Here is a 13,196-nt window from a genome sequence, read left to right as displayed (position 1 = left end):
TATATGTGTGTGTGTGTGTGTGTATATATATATATATATATATATATATATATATATATATATATATATATATATATATATATATATATATATATAGTGCTGTCAATCGATTAAAAAAAATTAACTAATTAATCGCACCTTTTTAAAAAAAATTATCGCGATTAATCGCATTTAAAATACTGAAAATTGTAATTTTGCCTATTTAAATGTGAAATTAATGTAAACACAAGACAAAAAGTATTTAAATTCAAAATGTAATTGTTTAATAGAATTTTTTACTTGTAACACAGATTTCTTCATGTAAACAACATACCCACAATAAACCATCAAGATCCTGCTTGACAGCCATATTTATTACAGAAATTAAAACACAGGCATGTTAATGACATTTAAATTTCAAAACAATCAATGCCAATAAAGAAAACATTGATTTCCATGTTGGATTCTAAGTGGACTGCAAAAAATGCCAAAATACAGGAATTGCAGATATGGAAAATGAAAAATTATAATAATAAACTCTAGAATACAAACTGTTGCACTCATTGTAAAGTTTTATTGCTGTGAGTTGAGAACATTAATTATAGAGAAAAAACAGTTTTGCTTAATCCTCCTTTACATTCATCCAGTTGCTAAAATTAGGAGTATCCCACAAGTGCACAGAGACTCCCAAATGCCTGCAAATGAATGATAATTTCTTGCAAACCGGTCGTTAAATACATTGCACACCCCTCTTACCCCTACTCAGATACGATGCTCACTCCACCCCTGACACAGACACACACACAGACAGACACACACACACACACACACACACACACACACACACACACACACAACGCGCTGCAGACGTTTTGGCCCCAACGGCCTTCCATACTGGAGCGACTCCCCTCAGATTCAACACGCATGATCACGTTCATCAAATTTGCTTAAACTAAGCGTCCTAAAGTATTACTGTATTTCACAAGGATTCTGACACAACAACGCGAAGCATACGCTTTCATTGCGTTTAATGAGGAAACACGCCAAACTTGGAGGCTCATGCTGAAAGGCAGAGTAATGCCCTGTCTTTGACAGCTCGCGACTTCACCAGAGACGTTCTGAGTACATTTATATAAGACACCAATACTCCGATTTTAATATGATTAAGATAATACTCTTATTAAAATTCTACCGTGTAGCCTTAAAAGGAACCTTACCTTAAAGGAACACCGAGTCACGAAATGCGGAGGATTTTCTTTCTGTTCGCCATGCGGTATCAACTTACAACAGAAGTCGAAAGTTAAAAATGAAACACCCAAAATTGCATGAAACTCTGGAGAGCCTGGTGATGCGACTAATTGTTTTATACTGGAACTTGCCTTCAAAAAGTGCTTCCTTGGTCTTTTCCACATTTATTGCATGTTAAACACACGTCCACCACAACAGGAAGTTAAAAAAACCTGCAACTGCGTTAATTTTTTTAACGCGTTAATTATTTTAAATTAATCGCATGCGTTAACGTGTTAATTTTGACAGCACTAATATATATATATATAATCAACACAATCTCACAGCAATTCATAACTTTTTGATTTAGTGGCAAATTCTACAATTTAGTATGATTTTCTCATCCCCCAATGACGGTTGGGTTTAGGGGTGGGGTTAGGGTGAAAATCGTACAATTTTGTACGACTGAACTCGTAAGAATTAGCCACTAAACTGACAAAACGTTAAATACTTACGTTTCTCATGAGATCAGGCTGATACATATATCCACATGTTGCTGTTTTACTTTTTTAAATAAATTACTTCTCATAAGAGTGTCTGGATTACTGTCAGCTTTTTAATCAATGTTAGTTTCATTATTTTAATATATATAAAATAAACAAGCAAGATGTATGTAGATATCAGATCATTTATTTTACTCTGACAGAGACAGTTAAAGCTGCTGATTTGGATGTTGGGAAATGGGTGTGGCTATTGGGATGTAGGCGGGGCTTGCTGTTATTGCTTGTTATTGTTAAAAGGGGTAATTTTATAAATATAAAATCAAGCAAGAGGTATGTAGCTATTGAGTCATTTTTTTCTGTTGAAAATGAAGTTAATTGGATGTTGAGAAGTGGGCGTGGCTTTTCAGATGACGGCAGTGCTTATTGTTATTATAATGAAGGGGTGGAGTTGCAAAACTAAATTATTCAATGATTCTGACATTTCACTGCACGATCTAGTTATGATACTTCGTTAAACATGTCATGCTTTATTTTTAAATGAGACTTTTTTTTCCTTCATCCACATTGTTTTGCATTTATCTGAATCTTCTGCAGCATTATAGTTGCGTGTTAGTTTGGGTGGTGATGGTGCTGGTAAGCATCGTATCTGAATGGGGGCGTGTGCGCGCAACATACCTGAAGAGCGGTGGGGGTGAGTTGTGCGCGACATACCTGAAGAGATGGGAGGGATGCGGTGGAGAGGGGTGTGCGACGTATTTAAGGACCGGGCGGGAGACGCACTATTTCCAGGAGATTATCATTCATTTGCGGGCATCTTCCGGGAGACTTTGGATGTCTGGTGTCCTGAGTCATGGCTGGGCGCCGCAAACAGCTGCTGTCGCCAGTGTGTGTGTGTGTACCCTGGTAGAATGTTTAGAATTGTAAAATGCATGGCACTGCGTGGTGCGACGCAGCTTGTAGCCGAGCAGTGCATCTGGTGTGAGACCCCCTCAAGACTGGAGTGATGATTCTGAAAATACTTTATATCAGACAAATAAATTGGAGTCTATTATATATTCAGACAGAGAACAGTGGGTCTGAATGTTCATATTAGCCATTATTTGCTGCATTCTCTAATCTGAGTCTGCTCTCCGCTGAGAGGGTTTGGGTCTGTTCGTCTGGCGTTTATCTCAACCGGTTTCCTGTGACTCATTCTGGGAGTCATTTGAGGACTGAATCGTGGGATCAGACCACACACACACACACACACACACACACACACGTGTACAGCTATCATTATGGTCTCTCCGCATAGCTGTAATGCTGTTTGTACTGTATAGACCAGGGGTGCCTAAACTCAGTCCTGGAGGGCCGGTGTCTTGCAAAGTTTAGGTCCAACCCCAATCAGACACACCTGGGCTGGTCAATCAAGCTCTTACTAGGCTTTCTAGAAACATCCGTGTAGGTGTTGAGGGAAGTTGGCCCGGCCCTCCAGGACCAAGTTTGTACACCCCTGTAAAGACTGTATATTCTTTACATCTTCACTATGCTTCATTCTGCCTGATTTATGAGTCATTTTCCTCATGGTGTTTACAAAATTGTCCCCACAAAGTCTTAATTTACTGGTATTGCTATTCTTGTGGGGACGTTTGGTCACATAATACAAGGTACACACACACAAACACACACTGTGCTCCTGAAACATCAGGGTAAAGTACAATACTGTGTTCAGTAACTCAGTTTCTTCCTCACTTCATCATCTTCTGCTTCAGGATATAAATGGAAAGATTTCTTAACTGGTTTAAAGCAGACCTGTTATGCTCATTTTCACAAGATGTCTATGTCGCTCCTGTCTCTGTTCATCTAAAACTCCACATCTATAATCCTCTTAGTCTATGCTGACATCATCTTCAGCAGCTCAAACACTCTAATGGCGAATGGACAGACGGCTGCTTCTCACTCAGGGCTGCTGGACATGCTAATGAGATGGGCACTAGTGGGCGGGGCTTTCCCCCTCTGATGACATACACAGGGAGAATGTTGATCAAAGTGTTTCTGCAGAGTCTGATTATAAACAAACACAATTCATTCAGTGCTGGATTAAACCCTGCAGAACAGTGAGTTTTGCATAACAGGTCAGCTTTAAATTCTTAGTTATGAATCTTTTTTTAGTTGTTGCTAATTCTAGAATTCAGTTTATTGGATTTTTAAAGATTTAATCAGTTTTCATCTAATATTTCTCTTTTATTTTAGACTTTATTGCAGTTGTTATGTTAGATTAGTGGGCGACGTCGTGGCGCAGTGGGTAGCACGATAGCCTCACAGCAAGAAGGTCGCTGGTTTGAGTCGCGGCTGGGTCAGTTGGTGTTTCTGTGTGGAGTTTGCATGTTCTCCCCGTGTTGGCGTGGGTTTCCTCCAGGTGCTCCGGTTACCCCCACAGTCCAAACACATGCGATATAGGGGAACTGATCCACTAAACTGTATAAGTGCGTATGGATGTTTCCCAGTGATGGGTTGCAGCTGAAAGGGCATCCATTATGTAAAACATATGCTGGATAAATTGCCGGTTCATTCCACTGTGGCGACCTCTGATGAATATAAGCCAAGAAGAAAATGAATGAATGTTGGATTAGATTAGCATTCGCAGTGAAGTTATACACTAGGTAAGTGAAGGTAAGTTCCCAGCTCTTGAGCTCTTGTGTGTGTGAGATGCAGATATTTCATGTGTGTGTTGTGATTTCAGAACACAAAAGCTAAGACACACACTCTGATTTCTGCATGTGCAGCTGCTGGAGCACCAGGTGAACCTCAGGTATGTGTGTTTTATTATATTTTAGTTTCTGTTTAGTAGTATTTTTTATTACTTTGAACGTGAAATCATATTCTATATCGGGATTCTCAGCCGGTGGGCCTCAGCGATCCTGCAGGTGGGCCGTGAGATAGCTTAAAATTAACTTTCAATAGGAGACTAAACTTTTTGGATTTCATTATTAAAATGCTAGTTTAAAATGATGGAAGTAATGCACTTTCTCCTGTTCTCTGATTGATCACTCAAACACAGCCTCATTATCACGTCGGCTGAACTGCAGTTAAAGTCTGAATATTAAAAATGAAGCACACGAAATGGCATGAAACTCTGGAGGAAACGCTGGATAGCCTGAAGATGTGACTTTACATTTTTCATACTGAAACGTTCCTTCTGAAAGCGCATCCTTGATCATATCCATATTTCTCTGCACGTTAAACACACGCAGGGCCGGAGCAAGCTGAACTGGCGCTCGCAAACGGCAATCACGCTGTTTTATTCATATGGAAGGCCGAGGACCGTGAGGGAGGGGGTGGGTGTAGCGGATGAATGTAAGGACCGGGGGTTGGCTCAAGGCAGCCAACTAGGTCGTCTTTATGGACGCGCCGGCCCTGAACACACGTCGGCCACAACAGGAAATAAAAAACTACAACTGCATTATTTGCGTTTTTTTTTTTTACGAGTTAAATATTTCAAATTAATCACGTGCATTAACGCGCTAATTTTGACAGCCCTAATATATATATTTAAAGGTTTAAATGAGAATTTCATACAAACAAACAAAAATAAATAAATGTCAGACAGGAGGGCCTTCAAACACTGATCAAAGAAAGAAGTTGGCCCCGAAGTGAAAAGATTGAGAACCTCTGTTCTATATTGTATTAAAATACAGCAATGTGATCTTCAGAGAGAAACAGAGAGAGAGAGAGAGAGAGAGAGAAACAGAGAGAGAGAGAGAGAAACAGAGAGAGAGAGAGAGAGAGAGAGAGAGAGAAACAGAGAGAGAGAGAGAGAGAGAGAGAAACAGAGAGAGAGAGAGAGAGAAACAGAGAGAGAGAGAGAGAGAGAGAAACAGAGAGAGAGAGAGAGAGAGAGAGAAACAGAGAGAGAGAGAGAGAGAAACAGAGAGAGAGAGAGAGAGAGAGGTGTGAGTGTGTGTTTGCCTGACAATCTCTGTTGGCTGATTCTTCTGTTTCCACTGACCATATAAGGCAGAGCAGGAAGTGTGTGATGGATACTGAGGGATGATGGGAGGGAGAGAGAGAGAGAGAGAGAGAGAGAGATGATGATGGGAAAGAGAGAGATACCATACTATTTTATCCGTTGTTTATGTAATGTGCAATGCTTTGGCAAGACTTGACAAGTCATGCCCATAAATCTTATTTGTACTGAATTGAAGTGTGTGTGTGTGTGTGTGTGTGTGTGTGTGTGTGTGTGTGTGTGTGTGTGTGTGTGTGTGTGTGTGTGTGTGTGTGTGTGTGTGTGTGTGTGTGTGTGTGTGTGTGTGTGTGTGTGTCCATCATCAGCCAAACTCTGTCAAACAGTGTCAGATCAAACAGGTTTACGGTCAGCCAGCAGGAGGAGCATTACTGGACACTGTTGATCAATGTTGTTCAGTTTCCACAGTGACAGATGTGTGTTACTGTTGCACAATAGAGTCTGCTTATCACACACACACACACACACACACATCGATCCACACGTCACTGGAGAATAATTCATCAAAAACACTTAAACAAAGAATATCAAACATGAATGCAAGAGTTGAGAAACAGCAGCTCTAGAAGTCATCAGTGTGAGTGTTCAGATACGGCCTCTGCTGAAAACATTCAGACAAGCAGCTCCAGCAAACACTGATGCAGGAGTTCAGAAACACCGGCTCTAGAAATCACTGATTTGAGAGTTCAGCATCCTCAGAGAACATTAGAGCCCCTATTATACATTATAAAAGGTCATATTTTGGTTTTAAAGGGTCACAAAACACCAGAACACATGTGTTGAGCTGTTGACAGTGGTATATGTGTCCATTGCTGCTATAAACACTATGAGGACACCTATATCTCACTAAACAGTGTAAATTGGTTGTTTTTGCGTTATTTCAAGCAAATTCGTACTTCCGGTTTGAAACAAATTTTTGAAGCTGCGTCACGGCTATGAGATCATATCATATATTCCAGCGTGTAGAATGGACGTCTGTACCTGGGAGTACCGTATTACGTCTCAGACTGTGCTGCATTCATTCATGAGTGATGCTTGGTTCAAACCAATCAGCACGCTCCATTATGTATGTGCTGCAACTTCATTAATATGCATGCTAGCTTTCTTAGACTGTACCTGAAACAGTGTTCAGACGGCAGAGAGACGACATGTTGTGTTGCCAAAAGTTGTGGGAAAAGAATAAGAATTGTTCAGAGAAACGTGTCGCCGGTGTTGCTTTCATAATGTGAAGGTTTTGTTTCATTTGAGAGCGCTGCTGGACTCACGTGTGGATCCGTGTAGACAGAGATGCGTTTGTTTGGAAGATTTTTTCATCAATGGTGAAATCCGGATTTGCTGCTCGTCTCCTCTTAATAAAAACGCAGCTCCAGTATGAGCTGATTATTCCTGTCTACAGATTCAGTAAGTGTGTGTGCTCTTTCTTTGTTCGATCAGATGGTAAAGTTATAGTTGTTATAGTATGGTCAGCTGTACTCTTTCAGTGTTTAAAGACAGACATTAGTCAAAATGATTTCTAAGTCACTCAGTTTACAGTAGGTTAATGTCACTACAATATTGAAAGATCCGCTGTAAATGCTGCTCTCTGAGTGTAAACACGTGAACACTGTCAGCAAATTATTGCCGACCGTCGTTTTGAATTTTTGCCGCATTTTGTGACAGGATTGTCTACACACACGGCTTTCTGACCTACCGAGTGCATCTGAGTTACAGAGAAATGCAGAGGTTTTTTTCTCTTATACGACGTGCGGTATCAAACATTTCACACTGCGTGTGTGTTTGTTTTTCTTCGCTCAACATCGCGTGCCCAAATGGCAACTCCCATTTTCATTCAAACCCTGCCCATTTTCTCTTCCCCGACACCCCGACCGAGCTAGACACGCCCACTTTCCTGACTTTTTCCAAACTAGAGGTGTGAAAACATCCTGCTGAAACGGGGGGTTTCATGACCCTTCAAGGGTTTTCAGCAACAGGCTGATCTGGGGCCTGTTTCAGTAAGGAGGTTCAACCAACTCTGAGTTTAAGGCCGTACTCGCACTAGGTACAGTTGCCTCGAACCGGGCCAAAGCACGCTTGTCCCCCCTCCCGTCTCCCCCGACGGCCCGCGCTCACACCATATCGGGCCTCGTCACGCTTACGTCATCGCTGCTGCTCTGTTCAGTGAAGCGCTCTCTATGGCAAGCCTTTTTAGCATTTAAATCTTTGTTCTGACTCCATAAATATATTTAGAGATATCTCTAATTATATTTTGACTAGTCATAATTATAATCCCACTATTCAGAATGACAATTAGAGATATCTGCAATTACAATTGTATTAGTACGTAATCAGATTGGAGATATCTGCAAATATATTATGACTAGTCATATTCCTCCATTGAAAAATATTTGCAGATATCTCCAAATGAGTTTTGACTAGTCACAATTGTAATTAGAGATATCTCTGAGTTTTTACTAGTCATAATACATTTGGAGATATCTTTAATTCGTCATATTTAGAGATATTTACAAATATATTTGAAGATATCTCTAATTAATTTACTAATAGTCGAATTACAGTTGTAGATATCTTGAATTGGATTTCTGACTAGTCAAAATTCATTTGGAGATATCTCTAATTACAATTGTGACGAGTCAAAACTCAGAGATATCTGCAAATATTTTTCAATGGAAGTCAATGGAGGAATATGACTGGTCAGTCATAATATATTTGCAGATATCTCCAATCTGACTAGTCGAATTTTAATTATGACTAGTCAAAATATAATTAGAGATATCTCTAAATATATTTATGGATGGTCAGAACAAGGTTTAAATGCTAAAACGGCTTGCCATACACTCTCACTCAGCAGCACAGTGGAGATTTCTCTAGTTATATCGTGTCAGTGGTTTGTTATGCAGTGATATGCAGTCAAATATTTTGCCAAACAGTCCTTAGGGATGCGGGGACACGCAGTCAGATATTTCACCGGACAGATCCGCCACTTTTGGCGCTCATAAACAATCATAAAGCTCTCGTGCTGCAGGAATGAGAAGGTCTGCTGAAGGTGCAGCTGTCATGCAGTGAGGGGTTTGCGTCTTTAATAAACTACGGCAGTTTGCGTTCACTGAACAGTAAGAATGATTAATAAATCCATATGAAACAGCCCCTTAAAAGTCACGTCTCGCTTTCAGTTTCGGGCTTTGGCGCGTTTTGCACTCACACACAAGCGTACTGCGCCAAAGCCCAAGTGAACCGCGCTCAGGCCCACCTCTTCCAACCGAGCCAGGGCCGGCCAAGTGAACCGTGCTTGAGCCCGATTCAGCGCACTCACACTTCTCAAACGATCCGGGAAACAGGCCTGGGCACGGTACGGATGGCATGGTGTGAGTAGGCCCTAAACTTGAACTCTGAGTTGATTTATGGAGAGATTAAAAACTGAGTGTTCAGTTTCAGAATAGCTGATGTGAGTTGGGTCAATCAACTTTGAGTAGAGCAACGCAGAGTTAAGCGCACACACCGTGACTATATAAAGGCATTATCAATGGAGTGTACATATTACAAGTGACCATGGCAACATCTGAAAAAAGAGATCAGCATTTCTGACTCCAGCTGAACTTGATGTGCTCATGCAGAGTTATAGATGAGCAAATATTTAATAAAGCAACACCACTGCATCAGTGACACAGAGACAGTTTGCGTGGGGAAACAGCTCAAGGTAAAGCGTAATTTTACATTTAAAGCATTTAAATATTTAAGTATAATAAAATAAGTAGTGTAATGTGTGACGTTTATAAAACCTTTACACAAGTTCCCACTTTTATACACGTTGATCAGTTTTAATAGATTTAGATTTGTGTGTCTGCCTCTATTATTGATCAAGTGATAGAGGCTGATATGACATGTAGAATAAAGAGCAGAACTCAACAATAGTTTTTAGAATAATCCCATTAATCTAGTAACAGTACATGTCCCTGTTGAAGCTCAGTGAGTTTGAGCTAATTAATTATTAAAAAAACAATTCTCGTACGTCACTTTGTTCTCTGTGTGACTGAAATGTAGGCAATAGCTGTTTCCATCCAAATATATCAATAACAGTTATGTGCAAAACTGGAATAACACATAAGATATGTGCGAATAAAGCAGCGTTTCCATCCCACCAGTCAAAGAGAACAAAATCGTCACTTACTGATTAAACAGGCACCAAATATCAACAGTAAAAACTGAATTTACTGCGGTAGAAGAAGCTGCGTCAATCTTTTCTTTATTTAATAAATCTACTTGCGCCTCAGAAGACAATTCAATTCAGTTCAGCTTTATTTGTATAGCGCTTTTACAATGTAGATTGTGTCAAAGCAGCTTCACATAAATGGTCATAGTAACTGGAACAGTGTAGTTCAGTTTTTAGTGTTTAAGTTCAGTTCAGTTCAGCTCAGTTCAGTGTGGTTTAAAGTCATTACTGAGAGTCCAAACACTGAAGAGCAAATTCATCGATGCGCAGCTCTACCGATCCTGAACCATGCAAGCTAGAGGCGACAGCGGAGAGAGAAAAAAAACTTGACCAATAAGAGAGTGAAGAAAAAAACCTTGAGAGAACCAGACTCAGTTGGGCACGACCATTTTAATTTCTCCGCTGGCCAAAAGTCTTGTGCAGAGCTTCAGTCGCCGTGGTTTAGGCTGGAAGATGGCCTCAGTGAAGACTCGTCTGTCCCTGGAGCATCGCTGGAATCAGCCTCATGTTCTCCACTCCTCCATAACCACCACAGCAGCTGCTCAGGATACGGCCTGATCCCGGATATGGAAACCTTGGAATCATCTCGTCGCTGGTCTTGGATCCAATCAGTGACTCCGCATAATCTCGCACAATGCTGACACACAATGAACGCGTGAGGGTGTTTGAAACCATGAGACGCAGAGAACAGACGCTTAACTCGCTCCAGGCGCTCTGGATGTCATTAATAACATATGTTAATACTGAAACTGTTCAGGCGTTTAGAATGAATGACCGAATCAACATGTCAGACGCCTACGGTGTGCTCAGCCTGCTGGTTTGTAAATTCACACATTTTCATCATCACATGATCTCTTATAACAAACCTTTATTAAAGGGCCATGACACCCCCACTTACAGTTAAAGTCTACGTCAGAATTTTTTCAAAAGATGCATGATTAATGGGGGTGGAGCTCCGCGAGCATAGGGCAGGAGTGGGCGAGGCCAGCAGGGGAGAAGGGGAGCGAACAACTGCTGTTGTCAGTTAGCTCACAAAATGAGACAAACCGTGAGGAGACGCATGAGTTTATAGTTTACAAAGTTAAAATGACAAGAAATAAACAGTAATTTAATGCCCTGCTACATTTGTTATTTGTAATTTCATATACACACAACCACAATTTATATCATTATAAAGATAATCGTGTTCATATAAACACTATAAATGTGGACTCTCCCTCAATCCCCGGGTCTGAATCAGAGATCTAAATGCAGACTCAGTGCAGCAGGTCTCCTGACCTGCCTATTTTAACCATTAGCCCTGCTGGTAATCTGAAGGATTTAGGCAAACACAGCAGCACAGTGATGTGTCTGAATGTGAACGAACTCCTGATACAAGACAATGTCCGCCTTTAACTAATTCTCGTGCTGCTCTCCCGACAAAAATGCTAGCAGCACACACACAGCTTTGCTGTATGATCGGCCCTGACAGGATCGCGGGGAAAAACATGCAACAAACCCCGTGGATCATGGAAACAAACACATACGAGCCTTCATGAACGGCTACTGCGTGCCCGTGGGTCTGTGTCTCACAGCTTGAGCTTGGCACTGGTCTGACAGGAAAGCACGTGCTGTCATGCTCTCATGAATAATTAAGCAGCCGGCTCTTCTCATAGGATAAGGAAACTCCGCTTTGAATAATAATGAGAAACCGATGCGTCATCTTTGCACTTGCAGTTCTGCGCTACGTCGCCGATTTTGATCCGCCCCAAAAATCATTTTAAACCCGGAAGCAGAAATTAGCTGACAAAAGCTCAACATTATCCAGTTTTCCCCACAATTAAAGCTGACAGCTGCTAACATTGTCCTAACTGATGCTCAACACACACACATCTGTTAATATAAAAAAAAAAGTTCTCCAGGGTGTCCTGAACCTTTAATGCACATACTGGAATTTGTTCAGTAAAAGTGCTTCCATCATAGTTCATGCGCATATCTTCTTATCGAGTAAAAGTTTATTCTACTTAGTTTTGGGCGTGTTTTTATGCAAATTTTCAAAAGTTATGTGCATCATGACGTTTCCATCAATCGCTTTTTATGCGCATCTCCAAAATGCACATAACAATAGGTGGGTGGAAACGTAAGGCGAGAAATACCGATTCGTCTTTAAAAAAAGGAGAGGAGACCGACAGAAACTGCGAGTTTAGAGAATAACCCTGCTCCTGACCAGGTTAACTTCACAGTAATTGACCACGGTAACTGACTCTGAGGTAAAGTGACCTCTCTTTCAGAAACAGGCTTGACTTACCCTGCTTCTCCAGCTTAATAACCTTGCCATTTTGAAACGGTAAACACAGAGGTTCTCTCATTTCTGGGTGAACATACTCTGAGTTTTCACTTAACCTCCTTTCTGAAACGGGCCCTGGTGAATAAGTGTTGTGTTTGGAAGAGGAAAGCAAGCAGCTTCCTATTAGATTTGTGTGTGTTTTAAGATGAGAGATGTGTGCAGAGTTTGATTAAGCTTCTGCTTGTGTAGTTCTGCATCTGGAGTGAGAGGTGTCAGAACTCGTGTGATATGAAGAGATGATGTGTGTGAGCAGCTGGAATGAACTGTATTGTCTAGTTGTGTATAATCAGAGTGACGGCATGAACGCGTCTTCAGATGTGTTGATCAGCAGAAACTCTGAGAATCAATGATGAGGAGAAATGGAGATCTGCTTACTGTGAGCTGTGAAGATGCGCAGCTCCGTCTCTCATCTGAATCCACACACACACACACGCTGACCGTGACTCACACTGATCCACAGACTCACTGGAGAAACTCTTTCATAATCACAGCAGAGAGATGTGGGAATGCAGGAATCCTGAGAGCCGATTAGAGCGGAAACACACCACAGCTGACCAACAATCACACACTCTGTTCTCTCTCTCTCTCTCTCTGTGAGTGTGTGTGTGTGTGTGGGAGAGAGATAGTATGTGTGTGTGTGTGTGTGTGTGTGTGTGAGAGAGAGAGAGAGATTGTGTAAGCAACTATTCTAGCATATGTTTTACACAGTGAATGCCCTTTCAGCTGCATCCCAGTACTGGGAAACACTCATTCACACACACACACACACACACACACACACTCATACACTACAGCCAATTTAGTTGATCAGTTCCCCTATAGCGCATGTGTTTGGAAAACCGGAGCACCCGGAGGAAACCCACACCAACACGGGGAGAACATGCAAACTCCACACAGAAACACCAACTGACCCAGCCGAGACTCAAACCAGAGACCTTCTTACTGTGAGGC

At 41.2% G+C, this 13,196-nt stretch overlaps 1 protein-coding gene across 2 annotated transcripts in view; it reads right to left on the bottom strand.

Moving 5' to 3' along the window:
• LOC141378485 (KATNB1-like protein 1) overlaps positions 1–12,840 on the bottom strand; it is a 46,779-nt gene extending 33,939 nt beyond the window's left edge. For both annotated transcript variants that reach the window (XR_015512942.1, XM_087290095.1), the window contains exon 1: positions 12,621–12,840. The gene's annotated coding sequence lies outside the window, so the exon portion shown is untranslated. The remainder of the gene's footprint in view (positions 1–12,620) is intronic.
• Positions 12,841–13,196: the final 356 nt, after the last annotated feature.

The sequence above is a fragment of the Danio rerio genome, chromosome 17, assembly GCF_052040795.2.
Source record: "Danio rerio strain M-AB ecotype USA chromosome 17, GRCz13ab, whole genome shotgun sequence".
In the NCBI taxonomy this organism is placed as follows: Eukaryota; Metazoa; Chordata; class Actinopteri; order Cypriniformes; family Danionidae; genus Danio; species Danio rerio.
The sequence above is the reverse complement of the archived record's forward strand: the minus strand, read 5'-3'. Positions and strand labels throughout refer to the sequence as shown.